The sequence below is a fragment of the Bombina bombina genome, chromosome 5, assembly GCF_027579735.1.
Source record: "Bombina bombina isolate aBomBom1 chromosome 5, aBomBom1.pri, whole genome shotgun sequence".
Classification (NCBI taxonomy): Eukaryota; Metazoa; Chordata; class Amphibia; order Anura; family Bombinatoridae; genus Bombina; species Bombina bombina.
The window spans coordinates 287,975,098-287,993,657 of record NC_069503.1 but is presented as its reverse complement, the minus strand read 5'-3'; the positions used below and the strand labels follow the sequence as shown (position 1 = coordinate 287,993,657).

The 18,560-nt window shown below is 42.0% G+C and overlaps 1 protein-coding gene across 1 annotated transcript in view; it reads right to left on the bottom strand.

Moving 5' to 3' along the window:
• AKAP9 (A-kinase anchoring protein 9) overlaps positions 1-18,560 on the bottom strand; it is an 894,005-nt gene that overhangs the window by 851,360 nt on the left and 24,085 nt on the right. The window lies entirely within an intron of this gene.

Below are 18,560 nucleotides of genomic sequence, written 5' to 3'. Positions count from 1 at the left end.
AGTTCCTTGGCGATGAGAGAGGTGTCCAAAATCATCAAATGGGCGGAGGATCACTCCTGCCACCTATCTGCAATTCACATCCCAGGAGTAGACAACTGGGAGGCGGATTATCTGAGTCGTCAGACTTTCCATCCGGGGGAGTGGGAACTTCACCCGGAGGTGTTTGCCCAGTTGACTCAATTATGGGGCATCCCAAGGCGACTCTAGTGGATGCATTAGTGGCGCCTTGGTCGTTCAACCTAGCTTATGCGTTTCCACCGTTCCCTCTCCTTCCCAGGCTTGTAGCCAGGATCAGACACGAGAAGGCCTCTGTGATTCTGATAGCTCCTGCGCGGCCGCGCAGGACTTGGTATGCAGACCTGGTGAATATGTCATCGGCTCCACCATGGAAGCTACCTTTGAGACAGGATCTTCTAGTACAAGGTCCATTCGAACATCCAAATCTAGTTTCTCTGCAGCTGACTGCTTGGAAATTGAACGCTTGATTTTATCCAAGCGTGGGTTTTCAGATTCAGTGATACTCTGGTCCAAGCCAGAAAACCTGTGACTAGAAAGATTTACCATAAAATATGGAAAAGATATATCTGTTGGTGTGAATCCAAGGGATTCTCTTGGAGTAAGATTAAAATTCCTAGGATCCTCTCCTTTCTCCAAGAAGGTTTGGATAAGGGATTGTCAGCGAGTTCTCTAAAAGGACAGATTTCTGCTTTATCTGTCTTGTTACACAAACGACTGGCAGCTGTGCCAGATGTACAAGCTTTTGTACAGGCTTTGGTTTACAGACCTTTGACTCCTCCCTGGAGTCTAAATTTTGTTCTTTCAGTTCTTCAAGGGGTTCCGTTTGAACCCTTACATTCCATAGATATCAAGTTACTATCTTGGAAAGTTTTGTTTTTGGTTGCTATTTCTTCTGCTAGAAGAGTTTCTGAATTATCTGCTTTACAGTGTGACCCACCCTATCTGGTGTTCCATTCAGATAAGGTTGTTTTGCGTACCAAGCCTGGTTTTCTTCCAAAAGTTGTTTCCAACAAGAACATAGTTGTTGAAGGAAATAGTTGTTCCTTCTTTGTGTCCGAATCCAGTTTCAAAGAAGGAACATTTGTTACACAATTTAGATGTAGTCCGTGCTTTAAAGTTCTATTTAGAAGCAACAAAGGATTTCAGACAAACTTCTTCTTTGTTTGTCGTTTATTCTGGTAAGAGGAGAGGACAAAAAGCTACTGCTACCTCTCTTTCTTTCTGGCTGAAAAGCATCATCCGATTGGCTTATGAGACTGCCGGACGGCAGCCTCCTGAACGAATCACAGCTCACTCTACTAGGGCTGTGGCTTCCACATGGGCCTTCAAGAATGAGGCTTCTGTTGATCAGATATGTAAGGCAGCGACTTGGTCTTCTCTGCACACTTTTGCCAAATTTTACAAATTTGATACTTTTGCTTCTTCGGAGGCTATTTTTGGGAGAAAGGTTTTGCAAGCCGTGGTGCCTTCTGTTTAGGTAACCTGATTTGCTCCCTCCCTTCATCCGTGTCCTAAAGCTTTGGTATTGGTTCCCACAAGTTATGGATGACGCCGTGGACCGGACACACCAATGTTGGAGAAAACAGAATTTATGCTTACCTGATAAATTACTTTCTCCAACGGTGTGTCCGGTCCACGGCCCGCCCTGGTTTTTTAATCAGGTTTGAAAAATTTCTTTCTCTATACACTACAGTCACCACGGCACCCTATAGTTTCTCCTTTTTTTCTCCTAACCGTCGGTCGAATGACTGGGGGGGTGGAGCCTGGGAGGGACTATATGGACAGCTTTTGCTGTGCTCTTTGCCATTTCCTGTTGGGGAAGAGAATATTCCCACAAGTTATGGATGACGCCGTGGACCGGACACACCGTTGGAGAAAGTAATTTATCAGGTAAGCATAAATTCTGTTATTATCCCAAATCACCCATTGTATACCTGTATAATACTTCTAAAATAACTGCAAGCTTCTTACAAATATAGCCACAAAAAAGTACTGCCCCCTCCCAATCTGCTGCCCTAGATAAGTGTCTTGTTTGCCTAGGCCAAAATACACCCCTGGTCACGAATAGAAGTGAGGTTTTTGCATATAGGAGTATACATTTTAAATAGCACTATAGAATTGTAGTGTTTTAGCGGAAGTGCAGTTCATGAGATTGAGAGGGCTATGTATGCAAGGTTTTGGAGGTGCTAGTGGTGATGAGAAGAAAGAGGCAGATGGTGGACCACCTGGATTAGATGAGAGGAGAAGGAAGATGGTAACAGAAAGACGATGAGTGAGTGTCTTATGTGAGTGTCTTAGCTTAGTGTCCGTAAAAAATAGTTGGCTGAAGGATTAAAGGAAAGGAATGAAATTAATTTGTGTTGTAGAAGGGAGAGGCTAGAAGAGGTGAGATATGAATAGTCTTAGTTTGTAATAGGAGGTGAAGGGAGAATATGGTAAAACAAATAGGAGATTATGAAATGTATTTAAAATGACAGAGGAGTTAAATGGAGATTAGAAGTATGAAAGTACTTGTTTAAATGTAATCAACTCCTTTGTTATTCTATTTCTAACTCCAGCAAACGTCAGACATATTGCAAATATAACTGCCCTGACGAGCAAAGCTCTGACAAGCTTAGAGTGTCCAATATATTGGTAAAAGCAGTCATAATTAACAGAGATCATAAGTTAGTGCTAAGAAAAATACAAGGCCTAAGCAAACAAAGGAGATGCCACCTTCTTATCGCAAGTGGAAAACAGACACAGGAATTTTACACTGCAAAAATATATTAAATTAGCATACTACAGAATTCAAGATTTGGGGAAGTGCCAAAAGCAGTTACACTGGATGATGCATATTATTATTTCTATAAGAATATGCTGAAGCTGGCTCCAGACCACACAAGTGATTTGAGCAATAATATGTATATAATTGTTGCAAATATAATACTCGGGACGCATGCAACCTCCTGAGCCTAGCTAGGTATGCCTTCAGGGGGAGGAGCACATATTTAACAATTGATACCATGAGAAAGATTGATAACAGAATTAAACGGGACAGTTCTAACATCCCACATTGTGTCTGAATCATGTAAAGTTAATTTGGATTTTCATGCCCCTTTAAAGACAAATTTCCCAGTTAAAATAATTAATTTATGGTTATAGCGATTTACAATGACACAGCATTCAATGCTGATCTTTCAGTAACAATTATTCTCAAAAGAATAGTGAGATAAAGCAATTAAATACTTTAATGGCATTTAATAATTTAAGAAAGTACTGAGTATAATGATATAACATACAAGCTGAAAGTCTCCATCACAATAAAGGTGAAATTACATCCTCTTGTAACAACAAAGCTCCAGATAAACTTTCCAGTAAAAAGCAACAGAAGCCACTCCATGTATTAGTTATCCATTTAAAACAGAAAACAGTAAACTGATGAAAGTGTAAACCCTGTGGCATCACTGAACACCGTACCTTCTGAAGCAACATGCAACCCCCTCCTCATGATTAAATAGTTTGTTGATCTCAGCAATAAATAAATACATAGGAAGTCTGTATGCAGTTCTCCAGCATCAATTAAAGGACAGTATATTTGTATTTTCTCCACTTTAATTTGTTCAAATTATCCATTTTACCTGCTGTTCCCTAAGGGTGATGGAGATAACCAAACATGGACGTCTTTCTTAATTTCCCTAGAATAATATGGCTGCACCTCACAGACAAGGCCAACAGGAGGCTGAAACAATCGAGGTTGCCATTTTCATAGTTCAGAGAAGTAGTGCCTGGTATTTCGGGGCTGGGCTGACTTTGTTAGGTGGGATCAGACTGATATACTTCAGCAGTATCCTCCTCTGTGAAAAGCACAATTGGGTTAAAAGTGGCTATTCCAAAGTGGTAACCGCACCAAACAACAAGCTACTGAGCTGCTGTTCGTTTCTGCAAGAATGTTTTTCTTTCTGTATCTATTTGTATTAAACTGTAGACATGGGCATCATTTCATATTTTGCCTTCGCTTTGCAAACAAATGCCAAATATGGCTGTAGAGAGCGACATTCGGCTATTTTGGTGCCAGATTTATTTGTGTGAAACTGCAACTCACAAAGATCTATATTTGCACAGATCTTTGTGTTGTTGCACTTTCGCACAAATAAATCTGGCACCAAAAATAGCCTACGTCCATACACAGCATCAGTTTTACAAATATGAAATTATGCACATGCCTTTTAATTTGTTTACAAATGTCTGCTTTACGTTTATTTTGACATTTCAAATAGTTGATTTTGCCCGTAAGATCTTCACCTAAAATTATTTTGCGAGATTTCTCTCTAAGCTGCCTAGTTTCTGATCATTGGGTCCTAAGTATCGGACAGAAATAAGATAAGGAAGCATTTGTGTGTATAGAAAGTAATAAAATAAGGAGAACCGATTTCCCTGCATTTTCATACATTTTATACTCTGTTGCTGGTATAACAAGTCATTGGAAACACATTAAGGAAAAAACAATTTTGCAGTACACCATCCCTTTAAAACCTCCCAAACACTCTGTTTAAACAACCCTGGATGCCAGAAAGTGTTGCCATATGTTGCTATGAAATGTGCTGCATCCAAATTGCTAAACATGGAGTAAAGTTACAAAAATAACTAATTTTTGTTAACATGCAACACGCTAATAACTATGTTTAAATGGACATAAAACCCATTCATTTATGATTCAGATAGAGGGACCATTCATTTTTAAACAACTTTCCAATTGACTTATATTATCAATGTTGATTTATTCTCTTGGTTACCCTTTCTGTGCCAAACTGGTGACTGGTCCAGGGTTGGCTAACCATGTACTTCGCAAAGCCATTTCAATTTTAACTGAAACTAATACAGTTGGATCAGTTGTGTACGTCATACTTACACTCATTGGTTGATAAGTACTTTCTATTAATGTTAATTACTTGACCGGTTGATAGGTACTTCATGTTAATGGAAGATAAACAAGGGGCGCCAACATAGTGTGAATCGTTAAAACAACAAATATAAAAGTGATGTGCAAAAAACTACTCACAAGGAAAGTGGCACCTTAAATGAATAAGGTGCAATAAAGCAGGCTGACATTCAAATTCCAGCAGTCAGTACGCTGGAGGTCTCACCCAGAGGACCTGTGGAATCCAGATAGGCGTCTAGAAAGTAGCACCCACGTTTTTTAGGGCCAATGGCCGGACCAGGTGAGCTGCAAGCTGATAGGTGTTCTCCTGCTGCACTCACGCCACCGAGACTTTTCTCCAAAACTGACAGTGTCAGTGTATGAAAGGTTCCGTGGTAAAAGTCCTGTTTCAAAAACAAGTGGATCATGGAAAGAAGCAAAAATACCGGGTCGTGGCATAAAACAAACAGTATTTATACCACGACCCGGTATTTTTGCTTCTTTCCATGATCCACTTGTTTTTGAAACAGGACTTTTACCACGGAACCTTTCATACACTGACACTGTCAGTTTTGGAGAAAAGTCTCGGTGGCGTGAGTGCAGCAGGAGAACACCTATCAGCTTGCAGCTCACCTGGTCCGGCCATTGGCCCTAAAAAACGTGGGTGCTACTTTCTAGACGCCTATCTGGATTCCACAGGTCCTCTAGGTGAGACCTCCAGCGTACTGACTGCTGGAATTTGAATGTCAGCCTGCTTATTCATTTAAGGTGCCACTTTCCTTGTGAGTAGTTTTTTGCACATCACTTTTATATTTGTTGTTTTAACGATTCACACTATGTTGGCGCCCCTTGTTTATCTTCCATTCTAGACACCCTGACCCATCGCACTGCGGGACACAAGAGGAGCACGCCAAACACCTGAACACATCACCGTTCACATATTAGGATTGGACACTTATTTTTTACATCACAGCATTTTTTGGGACATTGATAAGTACTTTTTATATATTTTACTCATCGCCACAAATATCATTGTTTATCTGTGATATCTGATTATTTCAATGTATCACTAATATTATACACAAATTGTCCTGAGCACTTGTTTTTACTCAAAATTTATTTTCGTCATATTATTAATTTTTCACACATACCAAACACTGTGCTGTTTATATTTTTTTATTTATGCATACGGGTACAAACCCAATCATAAAGTGTTAGGTCCTACTTTGATAACCTGTGTTCCAAGCGCATCCTCTTAAGTTTTTTCCTCCTCAGGAATTTCTTTTTATATTTTTACTTCATGTTAATGCTCACTGGTCGATAGATACTTCATGATAACGCTCACTGGTTGATAGGTACTTCATGATGACGCTCACTGGTTGATAGGTACTTCATGATAACGCTCACTGGTTGATAGGTACTTCATGATAACATTGGTTGATAGGTACTTTATATTAATGTTAATTACTTGACTAGTTGATAGGTACTTCATGATAACGCTCACTGGTTGATAGGTACTTTATATTAAATGTTAATTACTTGACTGGTTGATAGGTACTTCATGATAACGCTCACTGGTTGATAGGTACTTCATGATAACGCTCACTGGTTGATAGGTACTTCATGATAACGCTCACTGGTTGATAGGTACTTCATGATAACGCTCACTGGTTGATAGGTACTTCATGATAACGCTCACTGGTTGATAGGTACTTCATGATAACGCTCACTGGTTGATAGGTACTTCATGATAACGCTCACTGGTTGATAGGTACTTCATGATAACGCTCACTGGTTGATAGGTACTTCATGATAACGCTCACTGGTTGATAGGTACTTCATGATAACGCTCACTGGTTGATAGGTACTTCATGATAACGCTCACTGGTTGATAGGTACTTCATGATAACGCTCACTGGTTGATAGGTACTTCATGATAACACTCACTGGTTGATAGGTACTTCATGATAACGCTCACTGGTTGATAGATACTTCATGATAACACTCACTGGCTGATAGGTACTTCATGATAACACTCGCTGGCTAATAGGTACTTCATGAGAATGCTCAATGGTCGATAGGTACTTCATGTCCCCAATGCAGAACATGCAGTGATCTGAGATGTCATCACAGAAAATGCAGCATGTCTGCAGAAAAAAATGGTACACATGCAGGAACTGTTACCACTTTAACTTTGCAGCGCTCCTACACATCAGGCTGTTCTCTTCAAACAGTGTTGTGCTCTGCTTGACTGTGTAAGTTTTCCTCAAAACAGTGCAGCCAGAGAAGAGCCTGATGCACATATTTTGAAGGAGTCAAAGGATTTTATGTATACATTTATGTAGAAAAGTCTAAAAGGTTTACAATTAGAAGTAAAATATTAGGAGATGAGGCACCTGCCTATCAAGTATCGACATTATGCAGTTACTGTGAGTGAGCCTGTGACCATTGATATATCTTGCCACTATTTCTGTAAATATCTCAAAAACTTTAGCTATACATTGAGATGAGTCAAATGGCTCCTTTTTCCCCCATTTTGCATTTTATACCCAAAATGGGGGCAAAAATCTACTTCACATGTGCAAACACAAACACTGGAATGCAGTGGCAATCCGGAGTTCAGACTGCGGTGCTGACGCGTAGAGGGACCTGCAAAAGCAAAGTTACTACAGAAGTGGCGCCATCTTGACTCCAGCTAAGACGGCTGTAAATCTGAAGGAAACTGCTTCACACAATAACGACACAAAGTGCCACCAATATTCAGAAGCAACCAGTGTGCACTACTAACCCGTTTTCTCCCTTTGAGCATGGAGGAGACGAGCATCGCTATCCGCAATCTACTACTGGAGCTGGATCGAAAGCTAACCACTGGATTTGAAGACCTCAGGTCTATAGTTAAGGGTGCACACATGGCGTCGGCCATCCCTACTCTCGAGACATCCACTATGGCCAAATAACAGCTTGAGGACCCACAAATAGATGCGTACACATCTGGGAATGAAGATAAACTAGCCTGTACCTGGAGGAGTACATCAGCGAGCCACATGCCCTTCTCTTCAGACCCAGCCATGGGGGATATGACCGTCAATAAGCAGGAGGTTGCTGTCATTACAACACGAGCAGTTAGAACCACTTGAGATGCTGAGTCGCATGATCACTATCTAGCCGGTCCCTCAAAGCCCATGGAGCCTGAGTAGTGTTCAGGAGATTTCACAGACTTCTGTGAGCAGGTCCACGGCTTCTACTACCACAGTCACCTCAATTTGGCCATCTGAGATACATGGGCGGCTTCGCGCTGTGAAAGTGAGAGAAGCTTCAACAGATCCTTCGCTGACATGCAGCTGAGAGCGAGCGGCTGTAGTTTGCCAATTCAAGAGTCCCGCTCCAGGTATAATAACTTGCCCCACATACTGGTATACGTAATTGATCCCATGCTACCTCTACTTAGAACTGGAATAGGCTAATTCTTTACAAATCCTGACCTGCCTTCTGTGTGACTCTGGTATTCACTATTGTAAGCAGCCTTTAATGTTGTCGGACCCATGGACTAATTTTCCACAAGAGCATGGATGCCTCATATTTGTTTAAATAGAATTACTTTTTGTTTTTCACCATCTTTGCATTGCTGAGTTATTAACTCCATCTATTTGAGCACATACTATTGTACTCCATCATATTACTGCAAATACTAGTACGCAATCTTACCTTACTATGATATATATATGTTTACTTACAGAGCACTGCTTCATGCCAAATGTCTATAAAACACCACATCTATGATATGATTATACATCCTGCAATTTTGAGGTGACACAGGGGGTTAGTATAGCTATTACACATCTTCTTGGCTCTATACACACAACCCTTGGTATTTACAAGCTGACTTCGGACCCTTATCCTTTTTACTTTCTTCTCATAGTATGCTAGTTACTCTAGACTGAGCTAGGGTGGCTTAATTGTGTAATTATGTAGGTCCATATGCAGTACCTATTCCCTTACAACCTCTCTCCTGATGTCCACATTTAAAATAAATAATAAAAAAAATATTAGGTACACTATTGCTATACTGCCACCAACTCTAGATAATGAAGCCCATTTTAAGATCTTCATTAACAAGGTATATACACATATTGGGGGCTTATTTTCTATCCAAGTTTATCAGATATCAAGCCTCAGCACATATACCCTTTTGTTTGTCAGGCTACAAGGAGACATATATGTCTTCCATATAGTAGCTACTCAAAATCCAATGAGCTAGCCAAGAGGTTTATAGCATATAAATTGTGATGATTCTCTTGTATATTACGCTGCTTCTTTCCCTTCTACGAGTCAAAACTGCAGTTGTTTCTACTTACAGGCATAGGCCGGACGCTCTCATTATTATTATCGGTTATTTGTAGAGCGCCAACAGATTCTGCAGCGCTGATTGCCATATAACCTCGCTATCTATGTTTCATAAGTTACTAAACTCCTCAATTCTTATGTTATATGTGTTCTTACTGTTTATATTTAGGGTGAATTTATACTGTATTAGATCATGTGACAGGGCCAAAGTATTGTACTGTTAAACAACACATAGTCTTTATACTATGCTTTAGATGCCCAACGTTAAATATAATTTTCCCTCTATACATACCACCTAATCATTTCCCATTCCCCTGGCTACCTTTGTGTTTTAATATAGACGGCTCCTCCCTCCCATCATCCCCTATTTCTTGAGCGGCTCTTGCCCGCTGACTTATCCCCCCCCCTTATACTATGGCCTAAGTGTGGCCATCACAATAGCCAACTCCCCACATTTTGTTACCTTGGAATTAGAAGGTAACAGAGTATTCCCCCTGCGGATATGGGGACTATTTTCTTATCTCTATGTAAAAAAAATGATACAGCCCAAAAGTGGCTGCTCACCTGACTATCATAGGTCTCATCAGTGATCATTTGATTAGTCAGCTAACTATGCTTTAGTATTATAAAACAGAGGTTTAAGAAGCCTATTTCTTGTTATGCACTGTTGTAGTTTTCTTTTTCTCTACAAATGTCAATCGCCTAGATTTAGAGTTCTGCGTTAGCCGTCAAAAGCAGCTTTAAGGGGTCCTAACGCTGTTTTTTACCGCCCGCTGGTATTTAGAGTCAGTCAGGAAAGGGTCTAATGCTCACTTTCCAGCCGTGACTTTTCCATACCCCCAAGGCAGAACATAGTGCGATCTGCGATAATATCGCAGAAAGTGGAGCCTGCCTGCAGAAAGAATGGCCAGTTCTGATAAGCACATCATTTTCTTCAACAGTTTTTTTTTTGTTTTTTTTAATTATTATTATTGCGCATAGCAACCGGCACATTTTTACTTTCACATTATTGGCTGCTGCTCATGAAATTGATACATTTTATTAGATGCTTTGCTTATAACTTAAATTTGTTACTTTAGCCGCCAGAACTGCTTCTGCGACTGAGGTAAGTGTGCAGCCAGGGATGCGCGTTAATAATAGCAGAAAAACCCTTGTAGTGTAACCCTTCTTCTCCCCGGCTCAAAGTGTTAATAGCACCGCACAGGGAAAAAAAAGTGTTATCCCTGCTGCGGTCTGCTTGTGAAGACTGTTAGATTAAAAGTGATGTGTGTTTGCAGAGTTTTGGGAATGCCGATTCCCACTTTTGATAATCAATCACAATTGCCAAATTAGACTAGACACACAACCAACCGGTATAAGCTTTCACAGTAGTGTTGTAAAAAAAAAAAGAACATGAAGGCTGAAGCTAGCACTGCTTAAAACTGAGGCGGTCCCCACCTCTCTACTGAAGCCCGCACCCAGACTGTAAACATTTTTTTGTGAATGTGAGCGCAGCCTTCATGTTCTTTTTTTTACAACACTACTGTGAAAGCTTATACCGGTTGGTTGTGTGTCTTGTCTAATCTGGCAATTGTGATTAATTATCAAAAGTGGGAATCGGCATTCCCAAAACTCCGCCCACACACATCACTTTTAATCTAACAGTCTTCACAAGCAGACCGCAGCAGGGATAACACTTTTTTTCCCTGTGCGGTGCTATTAACACTTTGAGCGGGGAGGAGAAGGGTTACACTACAGCAGTTGTCCATAGCACGACACTGGAGTGCTATGTTTTCTGTGTGGTATCATAAAGCATATAAAGTCACAGGCAGCAGATGTATTATATACCCCCTGGGGCTGTTTGTATGTTTTAACCTTTACAAACAGCCCCAGGGGGTATATAATACATCTGCTGCCTGTGACTTTATATGGTTTATGATATCACACAGAAAACATAGCACTCCAGTGTCGTGCTATGGAGGGAGGGACGAGTGTCAGTGTGCAGGAGCAGAACACCAGTACGTGAGAGACATTTACAGATCCCCCCCAGCTGCCTTTTCTGCAAACACTTGTAACCCTTCTCCACCCCGGCTCAAAGTGTTAATAGCACCGCAAAGGGAAAAAAAGTGTTATCCCTGCTGCGGTCTGCTTGTGAAGACTGTTAGATTAAAAGTGATGTGTGTGGGCGGAGTTTTGGGAATGCCGATTCCCACTTTTGATAATCAATCACAATTGCCAAATTAGACTAGACACACAACCAACCGGTATAAGCTTTCACAGTAGTGTTGTAAAAAAAAGAACATGAAGGCTGCGCTCACATTCACAAAAACATAATTTATGCTTACCTGATAAATTTATTTCTCTTGTAGTGTAGTCAGTCCACGGGTCATCCATTACTTATGGAATATATCTCTTCCTAACAGGAAGCTGCAAGAGGATCAGCCAAGCAGAGCTGCTATATAGCTCCTCCCCTCACATGTCATATTCAGTCATTCGACCAAAGCAGACGAGAAAGGAGAAACCATAGGGTGCAGTGGTGACTGGAGTTTAATTAAAATTTAGATCTGCCTTAAAGACAGGGCGGGCCGTGGACTGACTACACTACAAGAGAAATAAATTTATCAGGTAAGCATAAATTATGTTTTCTCTTGTTAAGTGTAGTCAGTCCACGGGTCATCCATTACTTATGGAATACCAATACCAAAGCTAAAGTACACGGATGAAGGGAGGGACAAGGCAGGAACATTAAACAGAAGGAACCACTGCCTGAAGTACCTTTCTCCCAAAAATAGCCTCCGAAGAAGCAAAAGTGTCAAATTTGTAAAAATTTGAAAAGGTGTGAAGCGAAGACCAAGTCGCAGCCTTGCAAATCTGTTCAACAGAGGCCTCATTTTTAAAGGCCCAGGTGGAAGCCACAGCTCTAGTAGAATGAGCTGTAATCCTTTCAGGAGGCTGCTGTCCAGCAGTCTCATAGGCTAAACGTATTATGCTACGAAGCCAAAAAGAGAGAGAGGTAGCCGAAGCCTTTTGACCTCTCCTCTGTCCAGAGTAAACGACAAACAGGGAAGAAGTTTGACGAAAATCTTTAGTTGCCTGCAAATAGAACTTCAGGGCACGGACTACGTCCAGATTATGCAAAAGTCGTTCCTTCTTTGAAGAAGGGTTAGGACACAGTGATGGAACAACAATCTCTTGATTGATATTCCTGTTAGTAACTACCTTAGGTAAGAACCCAGGTTTAGTACGCAGAACTACCTTGTCTGAATGAAAAATCAGATAAGGAGAATCACAATGTAAGGCAGATAACTCAGAGACTCTTCGAGCCGAGGAAATAGCCATCAAAAACAAAACCTTCCAGGATAACAGCTTGATATCAATGGAATGAAGGGGTTCAAATGGAACGCCTTGAAGAACATTAAGAACTAAGTTTAAGCTCCACGGCGGAGCAACAGTCTTAAACACAGGCTTAATCCTAGTTAAAGCCTGAACGTCTGGAACTTCAGCCAGACGTTTGTGTAGAAGAATAGACAGAGCAGAAATCTGTCCCTTTAACGAACTAGCAGATAAGCCCTTTTCTAAACCCTCTTGTAGAAAGGACAATATCCTAGGAATCCTAACCTTACTCCATGAGTAACTCTTGGATTCGCACCAATATAAATATTTACGCCATATCTTATGGTAAATTTTTCTGGTAACAGGCTTCATAGCCTGTATTAAGGTATCAATAACCGACTCCGAGAAGCCACGCTTTGATAGAATCAAGCGTTCAATCTCCATGCAGTCAGCCTCAGAGAAATTAGATTTGGATGGTTGAAAGGACCCTGAATTAGAAGGTCCTGTCTCAGAGGCAGAGACCCCGGTAGACAGGACGACATGTCCACTAGGTCTGCATACCAGGTCATGCGTGGCCACGCAGGCGCTATCAGAATCACCAAAGCTCTCTCCTGTTTGATCTTGGCAATCAAACAAGGAAGCATCGGGAATGGTGGAAACACATAAGCCATGTTGAAGACCCAAGGGGCTGTCAGAGCATCTATCAGCACCGCTCCCGGGTCCCTGGACCTGGATCCGTAACAAGGAAGCTTGGCGTTCTGACGAGACGCCATGAGATCCAGATCTGGTTTGCCCCAACGATGAATCAGTTGAGCAAAGACCTCCGGATGAAGTTCCCACTCCCCCGGATGAAAAGTCTGGCGACTTAGAAAATCCGCCTCCCAGTTCTCCACGCCTGGGATGTAAATCGCTGACAGGTGGCAAGAGTGAGACTCTGCCCAGCGAATTATCTTTGAGACTTCCAACATCGCTAGGGAACTTCTGGTTCCCCCTTGATGGTTGATGTAAGCCACAGTCGTGATGTTGTCCGACTAAAATCTGATGAACCTCAGAGTTGCTAACTGAGGCCAAGCTAGGAGAGCATTGAATATTGCTCTTAATTCCAGAATATTTATTGGGAGGAGTTTCTCCTCCTGAGTCCATAATCCCTGAGCTTTCAGGGAGTTCCAGACTGCGCCCCAGCCTAGAAGGCTGGCGTCTGTTGTTACAATCGTCCAATCTGGCCTGCGAAAGGTCATCCCCTTGGACAGATGTGGCCGAGAAAGCCACCATAGAAGAGAATCTCTGGTCTCTTGATCCAGATTTAGTAGGGGGGACAAATCTGAGTAATCCCCGTTCCACTGACTTAGCATGCACAATTGCAGCGGTCTGAGATGCAGGCGCGCAAATGGTACTATGTCCATTGCCGCTACCATTAAGCCGATTACTTCCATGCACTGAGCTACTGACGGGTGTGGAATGGAATGAAGGACACGGCAAGCATTTAGAAGTTTTAATAACCTGGCCTCTGTCAGGTAAATTTTCATCTCTACAGAATCTATAAGAGTCCCTAGAAAGGGAACTCTTGTAAGTGGTAATAGAGAACTCTTTTCCACGTTCACCTTCCACCCATGCGACCTCAGAAATGCCAGAACTATCTCTGTATGAGACTTGGCAGTTTGAAAACTTGACGCTTTTATCAGAATGTCGTCTAGGTACGGAGTCACCGCTATGCCTCGCGGTCTTAGTACCGCCAGAAGTGAGCCCAGAACTTTTGTAAAGATTCTTGGAGCCGTAGCTAATCTGAAGGGAAGAGCTACAAACTGGTAATGCCTGTCTAAGAAAGCAAATCTTAGGTACCGATAATGATCCTTGTAAATCGGTATGTGAAGGTAGGCATCCTTTAAGTCCACTGTGGTCATGTACTGACCCTCTTGGATCATGGGAAGGATGGTTCGAAAAGTTTCCATTTTGAATGATGGAACTCTTAGAAATTTGTTTAGGATTTTTAAGTCCAAGATTGGTCTGAAGGTTCCCTCTTTCTTGGGAACCACAAATAGATTTGAATAGAATCCCTGCCCGTGTTCCGTCCGCGGAACTGGGTGGATCACCCCCATTAGTAAGAGGTCTTGTACACAGCGTAGAAACGCCTCTTTCTTTATTTGGTTTGCTGATAACCTTGAAAGATGAAATCTCCCTCGTGGAGGAGAAGTTTTGAAGTCCAGGAGATATCCCTGAGATATGATCTCCAACGCCCAGGGATCCTGGACATCTCTTGCCCAAGCCTGGGCAAAGAGAGAAAGTCTGCCCCCCACTAGATCCGTTTCCGGATAGGGGGCCCTCTCTTCATGCTGTCTTGGGGGCAGCAGCAGGTTTCGTGGCCTGCTTGCCCTTGTTCCAGGACTGGTTAACTTTCCAGCCCTGCCTGTAACGAGCAACAGCTCCTTCCTGTTTTGGAGCGGAGGAAGTTGATGCTGCTCCTGCCTTGAAGTTACGAAAGGCACGAAAATTAGACTGTTTGGCCTTTGATTTGGCCCTGTCCTGAGGTAGAGCATGGCCCTTACCTCCCGTAATGTCAGCTATAATTTCTTTCAAGCCGGGCCCGAATAAGGTCTGCCCTTTGAAAGGAATATTAAGCAATTTAGATTTAGAAGTCACGTCAGCTGACCAGGATTTAAGCCATAGCGCTCTGCGCGCTTGGATGGCGAATCCGGAGTTCTTAGCCGTAAGTTTGGTTAAATGTACGACGGCATCAGAAACAAATGTGTTAGCTAGCTTAAGTGCTTTAAGCTTGTTCATAATTTCATCCAATGGAGCTGTGCGAATGGCCTCTTCCAGAGACTCAAACCAGAATGCCGCCGCAGCAGTGACAGGCGCAATGCATGCAAGGGGCTGTAAGATAAAACCTTGTTGAACAAACATTTTCTTAAGGTAACCCTCTAATTTCTTATCCATTGGATCTGAAAAGGCACAACTATCCTCCACCGGGATAGTGGTACGCTTAGCTAAAGTAGAAACTGCTCCCTCCACCTTAGGGACCGTCTGCCATAAGTCTCGTGTGGTGGCGTCTATAGGAAACATTTTCCTAAATATGGGAGGAGGGGAAAAAGGCACACCAGGTCTATCCCACTCCTTGCTAATAATCTCTGTAAGCCTTTTAGGTATAGGAAACACGTCAGTACACACCGGTACCGCATAGTATCTATCCAACCTACATAATTTTTCTGGAATTGCAACCGTGTTACAATCATTCAGAGCCGCTAATACCTCCCCTAGCAATATGCGGAGGTTCTCAAGCTTAAATTTAAAATTAGAAATCTCTGAATCCAGTCTACCTGGATCAGATCCGTCACCCACAGAATGAAGCTCTCCGTCTTCACGTTTTGCAAACTGTGACGCAGTATCTGACATGGCTCTCACCTCATCCGCGCGCTCTGTCCTTAACCCAGAGCTATCGCGCTTGCCTCTTAATTCTGGCAATTTAGATAATACTTCTGTCATAACAGTAGCCATGTCTTGCAAAGTGATTTGTAAGGGCCTCCCTGATGTACTTGGCGCCCCAAATCACGCACCTCCTGAGCGGGAGGCGAAGGTACTGACACGTGAGGAGAGTTAGTCGGCATAACTTCCCCCTCGTTGTCTGGTGATAATTTCTTTACATGTAAAGATTGACTTTTATTTAAAGTAGCATCAATGCAATTAGTACACAAATTTCTATTGGGCTCCACATTGGCCTTTAAACATGGTGAACAAAGAGATTCATCTGTGTCAGACATGTTTAAACAGACTAGCAATGAGACTAGCAAGCTTGGAAATACTTTTCTAAATAAATTTACAAGCAATATAAAAAACGCTACTGTGCCTTTAAGAAGCACAAAAAGCTGTCACAGTTGAAATAACAATGAACCAAAATAGTTATAGCAACCAATTTTTCACAGTAAATGTATTAAGTTAGCAAAGGATTGCACCCACCAGCAAATGGATGATTAACCCCTTAATACCCAAAAACGGATAACAATTTAGTAATTAACGTTTTTCTCACAGTCAAAACACACTGTCACAGGTCTGCTGTGACTGATTACCTCCCTCAAAATGAATTTTGAAGACCCCTGAGCTCTCTAGAGACGATCTGGATCATGGAGGATGAAGTAAAAAAGCGCTAAAATAGGCCCCTCCCACTCATATTACAACAGTGGGGAAGCTCAGAAAACTGTTTCTATGCAGAAAACAAAGATGGCCATGTGGTAAAAATCATGCCCCAATAAGTTTTATCACCAAGTACCTCACAAAAAACGATTAACATGCCAGTAAACGTTTTAAACATACATTTGAAAAGTTATGAATTGTTATTAATAAGCCTGCTACCAGTCGCTTTTACTGCAGTTAAGGCTCATACATTATTTCAGTATTAACAGTATTTTCAGAGTCAATTCCATTCCTTAGAAAAATACATTCAGTGTACACACACTCATAAGCCTAATACCAGTCGCTATCACTGCATTTAAGGCTGAACTTACTTTACATTGGTATCAGCAGTATTTTCTCAGTCAATTCCATTCCTCAGAAAAATAATTACTGCACATACCTCATTTGCAGGGGGGCCCTGCATGCTATTCCCCTTCTCTGAAGTTACCTCACTCCTCAGATGAGAACAGCCAGTGGATCTTAGTTACGTCTGCTAAGATCATAGAAAACGCAGGCAGATTCTTCTTCTAATGCTGCCTGAGAATAAACAGCACACTCCGGTGCCATTTAAAACAACAAACTTTTGATTGTAGAAATAAACTAAGTTAAAAAACACCACAGACCTCTCACAGCGACCTATCTTTAGTTAGGCTGCAAGAGAATGACTGAATATGACATGTGAGGGGAGGAGCTATATAGCAGCTCTGCTTGGGTGATCCTCTTGCAGCTTCCTGTTAGGAAGAGATATATTCCATAAGTAATGGATGACCCGTGGACTGACTACACTTAACAAGAGAAAAAATGTTTACAGTCTGGGTGCGGGCTTCAGTAGAGAGGTGGGGACCGCCTCAGTTTTAAGCAGTGCTAGCTTCAGCCTTCATGTTCTTTTTTTTACAACACTACTGTGAAAGCTTATACCGGTTGGTTGTGTGTCTAGTCTAATTTGGCAATTGTGATTGATTATCAAAAGTGGGAATCGGCATTCCCAAAACTCCGCCCACACACATCACTTTTAATCTAACAGTCTTCACAAGCAGACCGCAGCAGGGATAACACTTTTTTTCCCTTTGCGGTGCTATTAACACTTTGAGCCAGGGAGGAGAAGGGTTACAAGTGTTTGCAGAAAAGGCAGCTGGGGGGGGGATCTGTAAATGTCTCTCACGTACTGGTGTTCTGCTCCTGCACACTGACACTCGCCCCTCCCTCCATAGCGCGACACTGGAGTGCTATGTTTTCTGTGTGATATCATAAACCATATATAAAGTCACAGGCAGCAGATGTATTATATACCCCCAGGGGCTGTTTGTAAAGGTTAAAACATACATGATACAACTATAATGAAATGATGCCAAAGTCAGAGCACAGCATCAACGGAAACAGACTATATTTAAATTGCAGTTTAGTTATATTATTGTTAAGTATAACACTGGTATATTAGGGGGGTATGCATGAAGAGAGTAGACCAGGGTGATATTGATATGCAGGGGGGTATGCATGAAGAGAGTAGACCAGGGTGATATTGATATGCAGGGGGGTATGCATGAAGAGAGTAGACCAGGGTGATATTGATATGCAGGGGGTATGCATGAAGAGACCAGGGTGATATTGATATGCAGGGGGGTACGCATGAAGAGACCAGGGTGATATTGATATGCAGGGGGGGGTATGCATGAAGAGACCAGGGTGATACTGATATGCAGGGGGGTATGCATGAAGAGACCAGGGTGATATTGATATGCAGGGGGGTATGCATGAAGAGACCATGGTGATATTGATATGCAGGGGGGTATGCATGAAGAGACCATGGTGATATTGATATGCA